Genomic DNA, 22,744 nt, shown 5'->3' on the forward strand with positions numbered 1-22,744 from the left:
TTCACAAAGAATATAAAATTTTGACTCTTCCATGATTTTATAAACATCAACGATGTGTTTCACCTTAAAAGCTATAGGGACTTGTTTTATTAAACAGCCAAGTTTGCAGATATGAAACCAGAAGCAGAATGATTTTAGTAGAGAAATATATTATATAAACCTCAAATAATCTTTAATGCATTGCCTACAAAAATAAGCAATAACAAATTAGAGTTTTAAAAATGCTAAAATCTGTTTTATGTTATGCACTTTCACACTGGCCTGCCACTTTTTTAAAAAAAATGTTATGTGTTTTAATTTTCTTCGTAGTGGATACTATAGCAAGAAATTTTATGAAAGAAGATACGTTTTCCACTTCTGCTGTATTTATTTTTCTGTATAAAAAAGAGCATACCAGAATACCTCCACGAATAGTAACGTAATGATATGAATACAACTTAGAAAAATAAGTGATTGTAGTAGAACAGACAGCACCTAACGATAACAATAAAAGTGCCTTTTAACTGCATGCTCTAAACAACAAACATTCGTCCAAAAATATTAAAGGAAAGTTCCAGATTCCATATTACGTTACGACAGGTCAGAAATGAATATCTTAGAAGAAACATTTAAAACGTCAACCAGGTGCAGTTGTTAATGAAGGAACAGATACACAGAACAGAAGGTTTCTCGGTAACTGTAGTCACTTTTTGCTAACGAGTAATCAAAAATGATCTATAAAATAAACGAAATTTAAAATTCAGTCTTCTCACCATATCTTTTAATGTTTGTGTTATTTTGTATTTCCAATATAATTTCTAATTCTTAACGTTTATTAGCTTCGAACCCGCCAGGGTAGCCGAGACCACTAACGTGCTGCTTCCTGGACTCGGGTAGGAGCGCCGGCCCCGCATCGAATCAGCCCGGCGGATCAACGAAAAGGGCCGGTGTGCCGGCCAGCCTGGATGTGTTTTTAGACGGTTTCCCACATCCCGCTAGGTGAATATCGGGCTGTTGCCCACGTTCCACCTCAGTTACACGCATCACAGACATTTGGAACACGTTCGCACTATTTCACGATTTACACTAGATGTAGACTGCTGCGGTACACAGATTCCATCCCTGGGGGTACAGAGTGGCGGCAGGAAGGGGATCCAGCCACGCCTAAAACAAACCTTGCCCAATCCGTTCTAACCGCGCCGACCCTGCAATCGCTGCGGGACTATGGGGTAAGCGAAAGAAAGAAAGAACAGAATCGTTTATTAGCTTCGCGCAAATACACGTACGTATACAGTTATTGTTCTTTGAAATTAATAATCCATGCTTAGCTTTATATCTGGTCAATGTAATATCTCTGTAAATTTATCGTCTTAAAATATCAAACTGTTAAGTCAATAGTACAATATATGTATTGTTGTGTATATAGTTCCGCGTAGTCAGCGCGTACAGAACTTTCCCACTAGAGCGCGCCCCGCTAAGCACAACAGCGCAGGCGCAGCGCTCGTCTGTCTCTGCTTTGCGAGATGGCGCTGCCATAAAGACGGACCAAATTCTGCTTCCGCCGATCCGCGTATTAATATGTAACGCAGCCAATGAGATTGCTGCTAACGTAGAACCTTTTCTCCTCGCGGATCACACTCGCGCAGTGATACCTGAACGCTCGAGGTATTATAACGAGTGTACAGACCTCCGTATAGTCAGTCTGTATCAGTCTGCATTAGTTTGTAGTCAAGTTTCAGTCGGCGCCTAATAAGATTATCATATTCCTGTACATAGCCATGAAGAGAAATGTATAGACACTTTGTCAAGTATCAAGACCAAAGGCACTTCAGATTGTCAGTTGTAAACAGCATCCAGAATCAAGTTACTTAATATCTATGATTTTTATTATTTTAATAAATGTGTGTGAAAATTAATCAAGTTCTGTTTAAAGTTGGTCACCGTCAATCTGCTGCTCTAAGCGTGCAAGTGGCATTTCTATCATCTGACCTAAGGCAGAAGATAAACACGCCACGATAAGACCACGAGACATATCGCTGACACTCGCCTACTTCGTTAGAGCGACAAGTCAAATAATCTGATGGTGTGTGCACCGAAGGTCTTACAGTACGCTCAACACATGTGTGAAGCAAGACGAAAAGAACATGTAAACTTGTAAATGCTGCCGTTTTAGTCCTTATGAGTACTTTTCTACTGCTATCTTACTAATAAGTTCCTGATAAGTTACATTCATATAATTACATTTCGATTCATGGAGATAATTTAGGGTGTTATGTTTTATACAGAAAGTCATTTAAAAATGGCATGAAAGGCAGAAACTAGTGGCCTACCAATAAAATAAATACAGCAGAAGTGGAGAAATGCCGCTTTCAATTCATCTGTGTTGCTGCGTCTCTCACATCAAGACAAATTCTGCTGCTGCTTCTCTATTTTCATTGTTTCAACCAGTCGTGTGATCGAAAATATGTGTGAACCAGTGTAAGTGGAGTGGTGTCAGTGTCTACATAACGATACTTAGAATGTAAGATTTTCAAATTATTTGTATATAATTAGGGCAAAAATTTGTTTGTATTCATCCTTTGTGACCAATGGGTGAATAAATATTATTATAATATTTGTTGTGTGTAACGTGGCTTCAGATATCAATGATTTCTCGAATTGAAAACATTTCAGCTGGTATCGTCTGCTTCCAATTTTTAATTGCTTTTTCTCTGCCCCTCTACCACCGTTCTGTCTCCTTTAGAGCTAGTTTCAAATATTACCCCATTCTCCATTTCAGAATTCATACCCTTACCGATACAGTATCTGCTTTCTAAATCGTTCTTCCACTGATGTTAGTTAGAATGTGATCGTCCTCAGTACTGCAGGTACACAATATAACCCAAGGCATAATTTATTTATTTGCATGTTCTGTGCGTCATAACAGCGACAACTAACTATGATGTGGAACATGGAGTGGATTTACAAATACTTTTTATTTTCTCAGTGGACGTGTGACCATATACTTGCCATTTAAATTATTGGTCTTTTGTGCTTTAATCTTTGTCTACAATAAAATTTAATAAATGTGACCTACCACAGAAAGATATTAACTACGCAGAAATCGGTCTGAGTCTTAGAAAGAGCTGTAAAACATAATTATTTCACTTTGTTTTAAAACTATTTTCATTGACTGCCGGCTCCTTCATTCTCAAGGAAGATGATCCAGTATTAATATTCTACATACATCCTATTTGTTACATTTATGAACGCTTGTATTATTTTCAAACTGTAATTGGTCTTTCACAATAATTGCTTAAGGAAGTGAGACTATTTTTAGTGTGCGTGGTTTTGTAAATTGTTGGCTGCATGTTATTTGAGTTGAACATAATGTATTATTATTGAAGAATATTCATGTCCAACAAATTTTTAGTCTCCACATTAACAAATTTTGTATATTAGGAATACGGGCTGTAACTGGTATAAGTGCAGATATTTTTATACATAATGCCTTAATATGTACACATGGATACATGGAAGAACCCTGGAGATACTAAAAGGTATCAGATAGGTTATATAATGGTAAGACAGAGATTTAGGAACCAGGTTTTAAATTGTAAGGCATTTACAGGGGCAGATGTGGACGCTGACCACAATCTATTGGTTATGAAATGTAGATTAAAACCGAAGAAACTGCAAAAAAGTGGGAATTTAAGGAGATGGGACCTGGATAAACTGAAAGAACTAGAGGTTGTACAGAGTTTCAGGGAGAGCATAAGGGAACAATTGACAGGAATGGGGGATATAAATACAGTAGAAGAAGAATGGGTAGCTTTGAGGGATGAAACAGTGAAGGCAGCAGAGGAGCAAATAGGTAAAAAGACGAGGGCTAGTAGAAACCCTTGGGTAACAGAAGAAATATTGAATTTAATTGATGAAAGGAGAAAATATAAAAATGCACTAAATGAAGCAGGCAAAAAGGAATACAAACGTCTCAAAAATGAGATCTACAGGAAGTGCAAAATGGCTAAGCAGGGATGGCTAGAGGACAAATGTAAGGATGTAGAGGCTTATCTCACTTTTTAGGGATAAGATAGATACCGCCTACAGGAAAGTTAAAGAGACCTTTGGAGAGAAGAGAGCCACTTGTATGAATATCAAGAGTTCCGATGGAAACCCAGTTCTAAGCAAAGAAGGGAAAGCAGAAAGGTGGAAGGAGTATATAGAGGGTCTATACAAGGGCGATGTACTTGAGGACAATATTATGGAAATGGAAGGGTATGAAGATGAAGAAGAAATGGGAGATACGATACTGCATGAAGAGTTTGACAGAGCACTGAAAGACCTGAGTCGAAACAAGGCCCCAGGAGTAGACAACATTCCATTAGAACTACTGACGGCCTTGGGAGAGCCAGTCCTGACAAAACTCTACCATCTGGTGAGCAAGATGTATGAGACAGACGAAATACCCTCAGACTTCAAGAAGAACATAATAATTCCAATACCAAAGAAAGCAGGTGTTGACATATGTGAAATTTACCGAACTATCAGTTTAATAAGTCACAGCTTCAAAATACTAACGAGAATTCTTTTCAGACGAATGGGAAAACTGATAGAAGCCGACCTCGGGGAAGATCAGTTTGGATTCCGTAGAGATGTTGGAACACGTGAGGCAATACTGACTCTACGACTTATCTTAGTAGAAAGATTAAGGAAAGGCAAACCTACGTTTCTAGCATTTATAGACTTAGAGAAAGCTTTTGACAATGTTGACTGGAATACTCTCTTTCAAACTCTGAAGGTGGCAGGGGTAGAATACAGGGAGCGAAAGGCTATTTACAATTCGTACAGAAACCAGATGGCAGTTATAAGAGTCGAGGGACATGATATGGAAGCAGTGGTTGGGAAGGGAGTGAGACAGGGTTGTAGCCTCTCCCCGATGTTATTCAATCTGTATATTGAGCAAGAAGTAAAGGAAACAAAAGAAAAATTTGGTGTAGGTATTAAAATCCATGGAGAAGAATAAAAACTTTGAGCTTCGCCGAGGACAATGTAATTCTGTCAGAGACAGCAAAGGACTTGGAAGAGCATTTACATGGAATGGACAGCGTCTTGAAAGGAGGATATAAGATGAACATCAACAAAAGCAAAAAGAGGGTAATGGAATGTCGTCAAATTAAATCGGGTGATGCTGAGGGAATTAGATTAGGAAATGAGACACTTAAAGTAGTAAAGGAGTTTTGCTACTTGGGGAGCAAAATAACTGATGATGGTCGACGTAGAGAGGATATAAAATGTAGACTGGCAATCGCAAGGAAAGCGTTTCTGAAGTGAAATTTGTTAACATGAGGTATAGATTTAAGTGTCAGGAAGTCGTTTCTGAAAGCATTTTTATGGAGTGTAGCCAAGTATGGAAGTGAAACGTGGACGATAAATAGTTTGGACAAGAAGAGAATAGAAGCTTTCGAAATGTGGTGCTACAGAAGAATGCTGAAGATTAGATGGGTAGATCACATAACTAATGAGGAGGTATTGAACAGAATTGGGGAGAAGAGGAGTTTGTGGCACAACTTGACAAGAAGAAAGGACCGGTTGGTAGGGCATGTACTGAGGCAGCAGGGGATCACAAATTTAGGATTGGAGGGCAGTGTGGAGGGTAAAAATCCTAGAGGGATAGCAGGAGATGAATACACTAAGCAGATTCAGAAGGATATAGGTTGCAGTAGATACTGGGAGATGAAGAAGCTTGCACAGGATAGAGTAGCATGGAGAGCTTCATCAAACCAGCCTCAGGACTGAAGACCACAACAACAACAACATGTACACACATCAATGTATTGATTGTTTTTTTCCTGTGTCGAACAGTCTTCCCACAAACATGCACAAATTTTACGACCTGAAGTTTTCGCGGTCGTAACTGCGCCATTGAATCCACTATGCCTGTCAGTGTAGACCATCCACTTTGCGTTTCCGTGCCCTCACTTCAGTACCTGGAAAATAAGCATCAATGGTTTGCTGTTGCAGCAGGAACTTGGAGGTGCTTCACAACCTATAAACACACGATTCTAACGTTTACAAAATTGAATGAAGTAAGCGTTTTTTTTTCTTTTTAGTTGAAGTTAAGTAATAAGCCGTTTTCTGATAACCAAGAATTCTTCGGAATACTTCATACATTGTCCCTTTGTTGTACATGTATTGGTTTTAGTTATAATGTCTGCACGTTTAGTAACTAGCACTGTTTATGATTTATCATTAAGGCGGAAGGTTATTTGTATATAGCAAGGACACGAGTCGTCTCAGTACTGAACGCGGTGGAGTACCATTAGTAGTTTTTCCCCACCCAAAACAACAGTCATCATGAAAACTGCATGAGCTATCTGACATGACCTTTTCCTTTCTATTAGTTAGACATAAAGTAAATTGATCACTGTACCTTGAAAGTCACGTGTCTCGTCAACAACCTTACAATCTGTATACTCTAATGCCTTAAGAGGGTGGCTCAGCACGTAAATGCCAGATTACTGATTGTGTTTAGATACTGTGCCTGTTTTCTTCTTCATTTATCACTTATTTCATCTCTGGTAATGATTTGTTAATGTGATAAATTACAAGTCCCATTGGGGTTCGGAGTCCAAGTTAAAACAATGTTGTTGTTGTTGTGGTCTTCAGTCCTGAGACTGGTTTGATGCAGCTCTCCATGCTACTCTGTCCTGTGCAAGCTTCTTCATCTCCCAGTACCTACTGCAACCTACATCCTTCTGAATCTGCTTAGTGTATTCATCTTTTGGTCTTCCTCTACGATTTTTACCCTCCACGCTGCCCTCCAATACTAAATTGGTGATCCCTTGATGCCTCAGGACATGTCCTACCAACCGATCCCTTCTTCTGGTCAAGTTGTGCCACAAACTTCTCTTCTCCCCAATCCTATTCAATACTTCCTCATTAGTTATGTGATCTACCCATCTAATCTTCAGCATTCTTCTGTAGCACCACATTTCGAAAGCTTCTATTCTCTTCTTGTCCAAACTATTTACCGTCCATGTTTCACTTCCATACATGGCTACACTCCATGCAAATACCTTCAGAAATGACTTCCTGACACTTAAATCTATACTCGATGTTAACAAATTTCTCTTCTTCAGAAACGCTTTCCTTGCCATTGCCAGTCTACATTTCATATGCTCTCTACTTCGACCATTATCAGTTATTTTGCTCCCCAAATAGCAAAACTCCTTTACTACTTTAAGTGTCTCATTTCCTAATCTAAAACCCTCAACATCACCCAACTTAATTCGACTACATTGCATTATCCTCGTTTTGCTTTTGTTGATGTTCATCTTATATCCTCCTTTCAAGACACCATCCATTCCGTTCAACTGCTCTTCCAAGTCCTTTGCTGTCTCTGATAGAATTACAATGTCATCGGCGAACCTCAAAGTTTTTATTTCTTCTCCATGGATTCTAATACCTACTCTGAATTTTTCTTTTGTTTCCTTTACTGCTTGCTCAATACACAGATTGAATAACATCGGGGAGAGGCTACAACCCTGTCTCACTCCCTTCCCAACCACTGCCTCCCTTTCATGTCCCTCGACTCTTATAACTGCCATCTGGTTTCTGTACAAACTGTAAATAGCCTTTCGCTCCTGTATTTTACCCCTGCCACCTTCAGAATTTGAAAGAGAGTATTCCAGTCAACATTGTCAAAAGCTTTCTCTAAGTCTACAAATGCTAGAAACGTAGGTTTGCCTTTCCTTAATCTTTCTTCTAAGATAAGTCGTAAGGTCCGTATTGCCTCACGTGTTCCAGTATTTCTACGGAATCCAAACTGATCTTCCCCGAGGTCGGCTTCTACTTGTTTTTCCATTCGTCTGTATAGAATTCGTGTTAGTATTTTGCAGCTGTGGCTTATTGAACTGATTGTTCGGTAATTTTCACATCTGTCAACACCCGCTTAAAACAATAGGTTCCGTAAAAGCAAGCTGGGAAGTTCAACGTATGAGGAATCTTATCCAGTAAAGCGCTGTGATGTTCAAATCAGCCTTCGGACTGATGAGGACTGTAATCTAATACGTTACAGCACAATAAACTCCCGGATTCCCTGTAGTTGAAATTCTAACACGGTGGTGTACTAACTCAATCTAAAATGAGACACTTGCTGAAACATAACAAGTGTAACGCATTTATCTGTCTCCTGTGACTGACTGTACTTTCAGCGCACAGACGTCCACGAAACGTACGAACATACAGTGCTACGGTCGCAGGTTCGAATCCTGCCTCGGGCATGGATGTGTGTGATGTCCTTAGGTTAGTTATGTTTAAGTAGTTCTAAGTTCTAGGGGACTGATGACCACAGATGTTAAGTCCCATAGTGCTCAGAGCCATTTGAACCATACAGTGCTACAGCTTTACCTGTCACTATGACAGCTCTCGAGAACAGACAGGACGGCCTCACGGATACATCTGTTCTTCTTCTATGGTTTCGTCTCCTTCCATGGCACTGTGGATTCGTGTCGCACTCTCCACTTCATTCTAGGTGGTCGCCAAACTCGGACCGCGGGCCGCATTCCGGCCGAATCACGTATTTGTGCGGCCCGAGATTCCCAGGCGTATTTTTCAATAAAGTACGTCTAGCAAATAACAGACGAATCCCAACAGGCAACTAACGGGAAGAGCTTCTTAAGAGTGCAGTTTTGCTACTCAGTAACAAATAAAAACACTTGCAGAGACAGTAATACTTTCGGTCGTGAGCCAAGTACCGTTTGCAGCTTGCGTCAAGGGCAGAGTGGTACGTAATGCGGGCACTGCAGGGTTCATAGAAGTTAGAGAGGGAGTATCTTATTGTTTTTCTACCAATGCTGACAACTCATGAGAGCTCAAAACAGCTATGGTCAAACGGAAGTAACATGGTTTTGTGTATTCGGATTCCAATATGTTCTTCAAACGTGGAGCGTGTTAGTAGCAGGTAGTACGAAATTAAATCGAGGCTATTGTACAAGGGACAGTGAAAAAGTTTCCGTTCGAAGGCCACACTAGCCCTTTGCGTACACGTCGGCGCTTATATATCCGCATCGCAGACGCGCTGGGTTGCATATAAGCTGCAACGACGACTGCAAACGGAAGCTTTTTGGTACCCTCTTGCAATACAATGAAATTAGCAAAAGAAAAATGACGCTCTAAACATTTGGTAAACATTTGTGATCGTGTCTCATATTGCACTTGCTGTTTGTTATTAATTAATACAAAATACTAATTCATGTATGTTAGCTGTTAATGATGTGATCAGTAGGGGGAGGTGTGGTAAAGTGGCCAGGACGGGAGAAGCGGCCACTGCTTACTAGGCAGCACTGCTGCCTGCGGAGGAGTGCCCGACCTACTTTTAATGTACATCGCCATTGTCAGTGAGGCTGACAATGGAAGCTTGTACCGTTGTATTTTAGTAGAAACTTACCTGCTTTTGAGTCGTCTGATGCAAAATAAATCATTTGTTATTGTTACCTTACTTGTATGGAAAGCAATAATTTTTTTACCATAGCAATGTTCAAACAACTTCTTTTGGCCTCCAAACGTGGTTCCTTATTATTTATTTCAGTGTGATTGTTTCCTCTGTGGATCACTAATGCCGAGATGCCGTTCGATCGTGAACAGTCGCCTAGTTGTTCACCTCAACAAGAGCTAATCACTTCCAAAAAACACACATAATGGCGCAGAAATAAGTGACTTCTAAACCTTTTTACATTGAAAGCTATCATCCGCCTTTCTATCTCTTTGTGACGTATATTATTTAAAACCTTTTCTGTTCTGTGTGTTTGGCCCAATAAAAAAGTCCGACAGAATCAGTCTTTCATATATTACGGCATCAAGGTGCCTAGAAAAATGCCCATAAATCAGAAAAATGCAGGTGGTAGTCTGTTGCGATGGCACTGGTCATAGTACTCCCTTAGGTACGGGAAGGTGACCACTGCGTAAGTAAGCCTTCAGAAAAATGCATATAGTTCCAATATGTTATTTCCTTTTTCACTTTAAATATGTGGATTCACAATCGGTAAGTGGTAAGCTTCAATCAGTAACAGTGGTTCGGTAAAATCTGGAGTTCTCTTTGAGTGGCCACCGAATGCCCCAACCTCCCACCGCCCCCTCCTTCCTATGCAGCCCAAGGTGACGCACTCCAATCACTGGCCTAGAATTTTAACGTGCGTCATTCACTGGCGTAGTTGTATCAGTCTTGAAGCACAAAAACTATTTCGCAAAAGATATATGCCCTTTTAGTTTTTCTTTCTTAGGATCAGGAAAAGTGTTTCCCATTAAAATAGCAACACCATTGGGACGTGCATTTGCATATTAGCATTACACATACGGCAACAGGGCCATAATATCAAAGATACACAGCTTGTGTTAAACAATTTTATTTGTCTTACACAATTTAACACAACAAGGCAGCTAGGAGTTTAACAACCTCACCACAATTACAACAACACTTTTCCGAAACCTCTATAAACATTTACTTAACCAATGCATTAAGCATTAATTAAACTTGCTCCCGGCACAAACATTTAATAAAACCAAAACTTGACAAACTCAAAACCGGCAAGACTAGGCTATATAATGACTTCCCTTTGCAATAACATTTCATATCAAAGAAATAACGCAAATAAGTATCACGAAACCCAAGGAATAAACGGGTAACTTCTAAAATCTTAACGATCCCTACTGAAGGTAGCCGGTGCCCAAACTTCCGACTACACAATAATCAAGTAGGTGCCAGTAGCAATAAACACTAAAATAACAAACAATTAATAAACGAGACCCTTGGCATCTAAAGATTGCTTGGTAACATAAACACATAAAACCTTGCTTTACAATAATTTAAACCTTTACAACTCACATACAAGATACAAATAACAACATCCTGTATGATAAAAAAGGACAGCTAACCAAACAGAGCCTGACTGGGCACTAATGACAGAGTGCCACTCTGCATTACAAGATCGAAGACATACTTCAAGCCCAAAGCACATTCGCCAGAGTGGCGGAGGAATGGGGTGCCAAGGTTAACGACCTGACGGAGTCAGAAACAAACAGCGAAGCAAAACTCAACATAAAGACGTAACCGAGGAAGAGGGCCTCCACATGGAACCAGTCAAAGAAATCATAGTTCCGCTGGCAACGGCCAAGTCGTCAAGCCCCACCTACCGGACGAAATGCACTGCGCTCCACGTAACTGAAACATAAATCAACTACAACAGCACACTTTCATTTACACATTCGTACTACATGAGACATAAAACCGTGACATTTAAAACAGGAAAGCTCGCCTACAAGAAAGCTTTTAACTCAGCACCTTAAGCATTCATTTGAACACCATAATACCAAGCGATAGTAAAAGCTGAGTTTATTTTAAAGACAAGGCCGAGCAGAACTATATTTTCATGAAAATGATGTGATTTTACGAGACAGCATCTTCTTTCTTTACTTATCAATAATGCGTAGTTCCATGCGGCTTTTCGCGAATGATGCCGTAGTATATAGAGCATTAGAAGATTGCAGCGAAATGCAGGAAGATCTGGAGCGGATAGGCTCTTGGTGCAGGGAGTGGCAACTGACCCTTTACATAGACAAATGTAATGTATTGCGAATACATAGAAAGAAGGATCCTTTATTGTATGATTATTTGATAGCGGAACAAACACTGGTAGAAGTTACTTCTGTAAAATATCTGGGAGTATGCGTACGGGACTATGTGAAGTGGAATGATCATATAAAACTAATTGTTGGTAAGGCGGGTGCCAGGTTGAGATTCATTGGGAGAGTCCTTAGAAAACGTAGTCCATCAACAAAGGAGGTGGCTTGCAAAACACTCCTTCGACCTACACTTGAGTATTCCTCATCAGTGTGGGTTCCGTACCAGGTCGGGTTGACAGAGGAGATAGAGAAGATCCAAAGAAGAGCGGCGCGTTTCGCCACAGGGTTATTTGGTAAGCGTGATAGCGTTACGGAGATGTTTAGCAAACTCAAGTGGCAGACTCTGCAAGAGAGTCGCTCTGCATTGCGGTGTAGTTTGCTGTCCAGGTTTCGAGAGGATGCGTTTTTGGAAGAAGTATCGAATATATTCCTCCCCCCTACTTATACCTCCCGAGGAGATCACGAATGTAAAATTAGAGAGATTCGAGCACGCACGGAGGCTTTCTGGCAGTCGTTCTTCCCGCGAACCATACGCGACTGGAACAGGAAAGGGAGGTAAAGACAGTGGCGCGTAAAGTGCCCTCCGCCACACACCGTTGGGTGGCTTACGGAGTATAAATGTAAACGTAGATGTAGATGTAGATACTTGTATTTAAAAAGCACGTTTAGCACCACCATAAACACAATCACTAAATAATGAGCAGCTCACCACTCTTGCTTACATAATGTATATCTGATGATCCTTTACCAAGTAGTAAGAAATCAAGGTGGAACGCCTAAGGCCCGTTATCATGGCATATGTGACTTAACTTACCACGGCACACTTCGGACCAAACTCACGCTGTAGACAACACTGATTAACCATTAATAGATATGACTAAGCAACAACTGCACCTGTTTTAATCAAACACGCACCATATGAGCAGGCGGACAGTTAATCCAGGAGAGCCTCCGGCAAGCTCTTCTTCTCAACGTTCACTGCGTGGTGAGCATAAAACCAAACATCACGCATCGTGCCAGAACCCAACTTCGCCGCCCTCTCCGGCCGCAACACCCCGCTCATAACACGTAGAATGAGAATGAGCACCTAGCCAGCCTCTCGACCCCGTAGTACTTCGCGACCGACAGACCACACAGTCCTTCCCGCTGCCTCGACGCTGCAGACTTAAATGTCCGGACCCACAATGAACAACTGACTCGCGGTTCCCCAAAGGAAAATCGAAAGCAAAATGACACTAGCGGGACAGAAGTATCGGCGCCAGCCGCGCGACGTATCAGCCATGAAGATGGAATGTAATAAAAGTCAATTTGACATGAAGTGTGTAGGCATGGATATGCCAATGATTAACATTTCAGTGTAACTGTGCAAAGTAGGCAATAAGATTACGCAGCAGGTAGATCACTCAGAAATCGCATTTGGATCTTGGTTGTTTGTAAGAGGGTCGCGTTATATATCTTCATAGAAGGAGAAAGATATAACAGCATGTGTCGGAATTCAACAGTGGGAGGATCACGGCCTACTGAGACTGTAGTGCATTGTTCCGTGATATTACTGGTAGTGTTGATCGAGAGCCCATGGCCGTCATACCGATATGGAATCGATGTGTTCAAGAAGGCCAAACTGAATTCAATATTACGACCCCGCGTGACTATCGCCAGAGACGAGTGACATAATGTTCGATCCACCGCGCAGAATGTACAATCATGTCATGTATCTCGAGTGGGGAAATAAGATTACTTGCGGCAAGAAATGTAACACGTACGGTGCAACGACGTCTGAGCACGTCCGTCTGTTAGCACGGCCACCGTTTTACCGGCTTCGCTTTACGTGACACTGGACAGGGGAGTGGCACCACGTCTGCTTGTCAGGCGGAAAGAAAGGAAGGCTGGGTTTGACGTCCCGTCTACGTCTAGATCATTAAAGAGAAATCGGCCGTATCCGTTCAAAGGAATCATCACGGCGATTGCCTGCAGCATATCAAAACGAGCTCCGTTCATGCATTCCGCGGGACCCTGGACCTATCCGTGTGAGAGCCTTTGAGAAGAACAAAAGTTACCCAACTGCCTTCTTCATCGTCTCACGGGCCCAGCAGAAGGCGTGATGGTAAAGGGTGCTGCTAGGTACACAGCACAGTCAACCGTGGTTCGCATAGCCGGCAGTTAGGACTGTTACGACTTGTGGCTGCGTCCTTTGTTTGGGAGTTCTTGTTGAGAGATAACACTAGAACTTTTTTATTTATTTATTCATTGTTCTCTACTTACTTGATGAAAACTATCGGTCGTTAGCTATAAAATTACATTTACATTTTTTTCATAGCGAACTATTCCCTTTTATTTTGTTCTGCTGTGAATACTGAACTAATTTCTATCGTATTATTTTTCTTTGTCTCTATTTCTTTCTACTACTATTGCTCTAATATTTAGATGGATACCTCTATGCTAGTTTACACGTAGTTAACCTGTGTCGTTTTTCTCCAGTTCCTGTCGTGTGTTCCTTCACTACGACAGAAAAAGTAGCATTCTTTATGTTATTTCAATTTATTTTCCGTAATTTTACAGTTGTATTTATCAATCAGTGCTATTAGTGCTGTTACTACAGCATGTATTGCTACTACTTACACAATAACAAGCAACAAAACTATTGCAAATACACTGGCGTGCAAAACTTAAATACGAAAGTAAATTTCGCATGATGTGTCATTATCAATTAACATAGCTCGATGAGACTTGGACCCCGTGTAAAAAGAACTGCAACAGTGCAGTACGACACGGAAGGTAACTGAAAGAAATATGCAGTGAGACAAACAGAAATGATACTTTCATTCAAAGACAATAAACACACCGCGATTGATGACCGTCCCCTGGACATTACAGGCGCCGGTTTGTAATGTACTGGGGACCATCACGAATCGCAGTGACTTCAGCGTCTGTGTAATTACTATCTTTGAATAAAAGTGTCATTTCTGTTGGTCTTTTTTTTTCAGGCGTGCTCTGTAGTGTACTGTAGCAGTTCTTTCTTTGCATGGTCCAAGTTTCATTACGATACATTACTTTGCAGTGACACATCATGCGAAAATTAATGTCTTCCTTCAGTTTTGCACACCAGTGTACGAAAGGCCCTATTACTACTACCACCAACTTGATTTTTTACAGCACCTATTATTATTGTAACTTATGTTACTAGCATGAATTGGGATACTTGTAATACGATTACTTATTGTAATGTTAGAGTCACTGACAGACAGAGAGTAGTTAAGTAGTGTGTTGTCTTGTCTAACTTCACTGTTTTTCTTCCCTGAAGTTCGAGATGGACACACACACACACACACACACACACACACACACACACACATACTTTACTTCTACTAGAATGCATCTAGTTATTCTGCACTTTCCATACCAGATTGTCGACGCTAGCTGCAGTAGCCTGCCAACCGCAAAGTGACGAATCAGAGAGCGTCACTTATCTTCCACTGATTCTTCTGGTTCTTTTCAGATCACCTAGTGGTCACCTCCTTTCCCTCTTCCGTTAGTGCGCCAAGCGGTCGCAGAGCTATCGGACTTCGTTCTCGTCCGCAGGTCTTCCTCCCCCCTGTTGCGCTGACTGTTGCTTTACTTACGTCTTGCTTTTTCTGAGACTGCATCAGCTAGAAGATTTAGACCATCAAAGCCTATTTCACTCTAGTTATCTTGCAAGCAGTTTTACCTTTAGACTTAGCAGTCTTTGCTATACCTGCAACTAGAGTGAAAGTTTGGTTCATCGATTTCGGCACAGTCAACGCTGATAGTTGCCCTCTTGCCAATTGTATCTTGTTATGTAGGATATGGCCCATGTCCGGAAACGTACTGGACCATTCCCCTATTTCGCTCAAAATGTATATGATGCCTTTAGTTTACATCAGAAATCTCTCTGTATCTAAGAATTCCGTCCCTAGTAGCATTCTTTAACAATTAAATTCTTAAAAGGATTTGTTGCTGGTTCCCCTGGATTTTAGTTCATTTTTTGAACTTTTTTTTCAGCCGATAGATAGCAACCCTTTCTCTCATTTGTAGGTCGATTGAACGTACGACCGTTAGAAAAGTTAGGGCGTCTCTAGATGCGATGCTGGAGCCTCCACAGTATCGTAGCAGAATTCCTCACTGTAAAAGCATTTCTAATCAACTATAAACTGTGCACCCAAACAGTGGCATCGTAGCCCACCAATGCATTTAATATATGTATAAAATGCACGTTTGACCATTAGCTATTTTTTTATTTAAAACCCAAATATCGACTAGTTTCAGTCACACACTATCTTCATGGATTAACGTTAAAACAGTTTAGGCCACAAATCACTTCTGTCATTACTTGAATAATGGCCACGTCTCATATGTACGAGCATGCCATGAATTACAATATAAAGCCTACTCGAATTCATGGCATCCTCTGCATATGAGAGGTGCCCATTATTTAAGTAATGACAGATGTGATGTTGTGGTCGTACTGTTTTAACCCTTGTAACCTCTCCGCTGAATATGTTAAATAAATAATGCGAAATGGAGCCATGCGTGAACACCCCACAGAATTACAAGGAATGGTAATTGACCATGAACCCACACAATAATATTAATTAAATAATGAACCATGAACTAAATGTAACCTCCCAACAGAAATAATAATATCTGGTAAATTTAATAAGGACAGCAGCGCTGACCTTCGGCCCTGTATTCTGAATAAAAAAAGCAAAAATTCTTACCTCAATAAAAACTGCAACTATATCTGCTCTTAATTATACATTCTTCGACACAGCTTCGTGCAATGCTGGCCTATATATATTTTTTTGGATTCTTGGAAGCCATGATAATGCATTGGAAAAATTCTTTAAATTGAAATGAATACTTTTCTTTAAAAGAGCTGGCCTATATATATATATATTTTTTTTTTTTAATTCTTGGAAGGAATGCATAGGAAATATTCTTTAAATTGAAATGAATGTTTTTCTTTAAAAAAAAGGTTACTTTATATTGTAAAAATTATTATTGGGGCATTTTTCTGAACAAATTAAATTACAATTAACATACATTATTAATTATGCGCAAGGCTGCTTCTTTACCTTCTACAACAATACTCATCCACCAGAGTCCTGACCAGAGTCGCGAGCATAGCACACAGCCGACGCATGCCGACTCCCGCAGACTACAACCGTCCACTCGCTACAAAAGCCGACCGACTACTACTGTATCCGACTGACTACTACTGTCGACTCGCGCAGACTAGCGCAGACTCGCGACAAGCAACAACTAACAATAAACTACTCTCTGGTCAGAGATTCTGTCATGCCTCGCCCATCGCCGGCGAAGCATACGTCTTACATAACCCTCCACTGGGGGGGGGGGGGGGGGGGGACAAAAATTTGGCAGCGATGGTGAGTCAATTGGACTTGCCATGAGCAACAAATTTTTCATAATTAATTAACTTTACAATCACAGAATATGTACACATATATATATATATATATATATATATATATATATATATATATATATGTATAGGTGCAGAACATGAAATAAAATATAGTGCACACGCACTGAGTACAGAACATATCAGGCAATGACAAAATCTGTACACAATGAATACAAAACATATTAACAAATGGCAAAATGCACATGCACTGTAAAACTCTTTAGCATTTTTTTTTACAACGAATAAACATAATGAGTACAAATCATATTGACAAATGACAAAAGTGCACACGCACTGAAGTTCAGAACATATCAGCAAATCACAAAAATGTATATGCAATGAATACAAATCATGTTAACAAAATGACGAAAGTGCACACGCACTGTAATACAGAACATATCTGGGAATCACAAAATGTATACGTAATGAGTACAAATCATATTAACAAATGGCATAAAGTGCACACGCACTGTAACACTCTTTAGCATTTTAACAACAAATAAACGTAATGAGTACAAATGACAATAGTGCACACGCACTGTTGTTCAGAACATATCAGCAAATCACAAAAATGTATATCCAATGAATACAAATCATGTTAACAAAATGACGAAAGTGCACACGCACTGTAGTACAAAACATATCAGGAAATCACAAAATGTATACGTAATGAGTACAAATCATATTAACAAATGACAAAAGTGCATACGCACTGTAGTACAGAACAAATCATATTAACAAATGACATAAAGTGCACATGCACTGTAGTACAGAACATATCAGGAAATCACAAAATGCATACGTAATGAGTGCAAATCATATTAACAAATGACATAAAGTGCACACGCACTGTAGTACAGAACATATCAGGAAATCACAAAATGTATACGTAATGAGTACAAATCATATTAACAAATGACAAAAGTGTACACGCACTGTAGTACAGAACAAATCATATTAACAAATGACATAAAGTGTGCACGCACTATAGAAGTCTTTAGTATTTTTAGGACAACTGATCTTGTTAACAAATGAAATGAAGTGCACACGCACTGTATATGTCTTTATCATTTTACAAGAATTAGGAAAGGAATGGGAAGGATTGCGTCATGGTTGTAGCACTTTAGGTTGCACGCAGCTGCACTGAAAGTCCATATCTTTCTACAGAAGCACAACACCAAGTGAGACAATCTGAAGCTCTTTTCCTTGAAGTATTAATCAGTGTAGCCAAGACACTGAAATGTCGTAATAATACTCCATGCTATCATTTTGGTAGTAAACTAGGTACACCAAACAGTGGGACCATAATAACATCTCCATCGCTCAAGGTGGTGGACAGCATGTCGTGTCAACACCATGTTCTTGTAAAGTAGACCAACGTAGAATTAGTGCAAAAAACCAAATATAGTGCTCCATGATCATGAGGATAGACAGGACAAATGGATATTGCAGTAATTTCTGGTAATTAGGTGAGAAGGTGAAGAACATTAAATCACATAGTAGTCTTCATTGAGAATTACACTAGTCTAACAACTGATTTGAGTAATTGGTGGCACTCATCGCCCAGTTACTGAACATTTCTGTACCATGTATGTAGTATTACAGAATAATGTTCATAAATTATCTGAATATAGTAATTATTGGCACTCATTGCCCAGTTACAAACCGTCAGAAGTCATCATTCAAAACAGAAGCTAATGAATGGCATAGTATTAACATAATTCACTTAATTATAGTAATCATTGGCATCATAGGTCATCTTATTACAGTAATCAGTGGCATTCATTGGCCAGCTACAAAGCATTTTTTTTTTTGTATTTTTCAGAAGTCATTATTCAAAATGAGTTAATTATTGGTATACCATTTATACATAATTAATCTAATTATAGTAATCATTGGCATCATAGGTCATCTTATTACAGTAATCAATGGCATTCATTGGCCAGTTACAATACATTTTTTTTAATATGTATTACTCAGAAGTCATTATTGAAGTGACATACTATTCAGAGCTGATCAGTATTACTCAGAACTCTCTTAAACTAGTAGCATTATTTGGGACTGGTAATTACTTTGTTTGCTTTTGAGTTATTGCTGCAAATGAAGATGTGTAACGTCAATCGTCATGAGTCTGCTGTAGCAAGGTTATGAAACAAGTAGAGTATATGTGATCACATTCATAAACGACATAGGTTTAATAAACAACTATTTATACCACATTAATTTCATGAATAATTTCTCCTGCAAAAAATACAAAATGGATTATGAAACTGAAAGAAGAAACGCATATTATGCTGAAAAGTAGTGAACTTCGAATTAACAGGTAGTGAAATGTGTATAAAAATATATATGTTCTCTAGCTGTCCTTTCCAAAACCTTCAGTCATCATACCATGCGATATAAGACATACTGTCAAAACGAACTGCAACAAATACTTAAATAACTACATAGCATCTCTTAACTAACAGTAAATATATAAACTTCATCATTATTTTCATCTGCAAAGAAAAACTTCATTATCCATATCACCATAACTCCATTATTATCATCACCTGTAAAGAAAAACTTCATTATCCATAGTAGCATATTCTTCATCATTATTCATCACCATTCATTATCATCTGCAAAAAAAAAAATCACTTCATTATTCATTATACAACTATTCCTTATTTCTAGCAAATTTCATCACTAAAACTACGATGTGTAGTTCTGTCTGACAGCCTGCATCAATCGCCTCGTATTCTGAAAGAAAAAGTTAGTTAAGACTGCTATCATACGATGTGTATAGTATATTCTTGTTAATACTTGTTAATTCTGATCCATTTACGCTTCATCACGAGGTATTACATCCTCTTTCGTTCATTCCGAAGGTGAAATTCCCATTTCTGTTTAATTTATTTCGTTTATACGTTATTTCTTTCTGAAAATGATGAACGAGGATTAATGTCTTGCATTTAATTCATATACCCATTAGATAAAAACTGGTTTATAGTAACATAATTGAGCATACAGCATAGCATGACAGAAAACGTAATATGTCAAAAACATCGACAGTGTTCAGAAGCAAAAATGTACACAGTGTATCACAATGTAGCAGCAAAAAAAAAGTAAAGTAGTCACGATGTTGAGATATCATAAGGCAAAAATGTCAAAGTCAACTGGTGTTTGCTATATCTTAAATATTTCATAGTGCATACAAACAAAACAGGAAAACAATCATACATACATAAAAAATGGAAAATATGCACGGTCTGATGTGTAACGACAAGAAATGTGATCTTCTTTGTGTACAGCTTGTATGTTGTGTAGTTAATGGAGGCGAGAATTGAAGACTTTAAAGGAGAGAAAATTTGATAAAATTAATATATCACTAGATAGAATTGCATAATTATTCGTAAGATACGTAATTTATCTGGAAAATGTGCACTGTCTGATGTGTAACGACAAGAAAAGCGACCTGCTAACCTTACCTTGCCGGGCACTTGCCAAGAAAAAATTACGATAATCATCAGTAGGTGTTCATGTGAATATAATTGCATAAGCGGTCATAAAAAATTAGGAAATGGCATTATAGTGTGATAAATCATGAAGTATCTTCATTCAATAAAACGTTTGACGTTCGACACGTGGTGGTTCCCTTTGGTTTTTCTGGTTCTCAAAGTTTCGACGTGTACTACATTGGGGTGAGGAATGCTGCGAATCCGATATGGACCTGCGTATAGAAGCTCAAATTTACTGCATCTACTCTTTTCTTTGTTGGATAAATAGTGTGTACGTACTAATATCTTCTGTCCCATGTGAAAGTCACGGCGTGTACAAACCTGTTTTTGCTGTCCTCTCCGGCGCTCTGCGGCACGTTTGATGGTGTTCAGCGCAATGTCAATTATTTCATGGTGTCTTAGTCGACGAGATGTAGGAAATGTTACTAATTCTTTAATTTTGTTAGGTGGTTCAACATTTTTCAGTATTACAGACGGAGATAGCATAGTAGATTCATCTGGTATGGAATTAATTACATCTTGGAATGAGAGTATGTGTGTGTCCCAATCAATATGTTTTTTATGGCAGTAAATTCTACACAGTTTACCAATTTCTTTCATTAATCGTTCACAAGGGTTCGAAGAAGCATGGTACCTGGATATATAGACCGGAGAAATGTTTCTAGCTCGTAACATACGTGTCCATATAGCAGATCGAAACTGTGACCCATTGTCGGAAATTACGTTCAACACATGCCCTACATGAAATAGAAAATGTTTTACAAATGCTTTCGAAACAGTTTTAGCAGTAGCTTTGCGTAACGGAGTGAAGGTAACAAATTTTGAAGTGAGTTAAACAGCGACAAAGATGTAGCAAAAACCTCTATTAGTTCTGGGAATTGGACCAAAAATGTCTACAGCGGCCATGTGTCTTAATTTAACAGGTACAATGGGATGTAATGGAGGAATATGTGAAGTCGTATCTGATTTAGCTTTCTGGCAGATTTTACATGACGCTAAAACTCGTCGAATACGTTTCTCCATGTTGGTAAAATAACAGTTCTGTCTCAGTATAAGAAAACATTTTCTAGCTCCGTAATGTGCGTAACTTAAATGAGTATACCAGATTAATTTGTTAACAAGTTCGTCAGGAATGCATAATAACCAATTATTGCTGTCAGGATGAGAGCGGCGAAACAGAATGTCATTGCGTACAGTGTAATGGTTTCTAATGGTAACATTATTCCTATCTTGCCAAAGGTGTTTAATTTCTTTCCACACGGTTTCTTTACTCTGCTCTTGTTCTATGTCTTGTAATGACGACGAAATGAAGTTTTCAAATGCAACTTGTTGAATGTACATGACGCTGAAATTTGCTTTGCAGAAGTAGGTTGCGATGTCTTGCTGATTGTTGTTAAGGGAACGGGATAGTGCGTCTGCTACAATATTTTGTGTACCGGGAATGTGAACAATTGTAAAATTAAATTCCTGTAAATAAAGTTTCCATCTACTTAATCTGTCGTGTGTAAATTTAGCCGAAAGTAAAAATTGTATCGCTCTATGGTCCGTATAAACTGTAGTGTGTCTTCCATAAAGAAAATGTCTAAATGTGGTAAAAGCCAATACAACACATAATGTTTCAAGTTCTGTAACAGAATAATTTCGTTCAGCAAGTGACAGAATGCGACTTGCAAAAGCGATGTTTTTAATTACTGTACAACCATCTTCTTCAATTTCCTGAAAAATATGTACGCCTAAAGCGGTGTTAGAACTGTCGGTGGCAATAGAAAAATTTCTGGTAAGATCTGGGTGCGATAAAAGTGGTGCATTCAACAAAGCATGTTTCAAATAACATTCCCGTGAACAAGATTCTGCGAGTCAAAAGTATTGCTTGCGTTACTGGAATATGCAACCTGTACTGTATCTAGTCAAACTCCATCTGATGTGTCATTATTTGCGGGAGGATGCTATGGCATTTCCACTATTTGTACTGTTCTATTATTTCTTCCTGACGTCTTACGTTCTGGATGATACCTACTGTCTGGTTCATTCATGATAATATGTTGTTGCTGATGTTCTTGCTGCTGATAAGACCGACTGTTATTAAATGTACGCTGAAAATTGTGCTCATTATTTTTACGTCTGTCATGACAGTCATTTCTACACGGTGCATTGCGATAGG

This window comes from Schistocerca americana, chromosome 7 (genome assembly GCF_021461395.2).
Source record: "Schistocerca americana isolate TAMUIC-IGC-003095 chromosome 7, iqSchAmer2.1, whole genome shotgun sequence".
Classification (NCBI taxonomy): domain Eukaryota; kingdom Metazoa; phylum Arthropoda; class Insecta; order Orthoptera; family Acrididae; genus Schistocerca; species Schistocerca americana.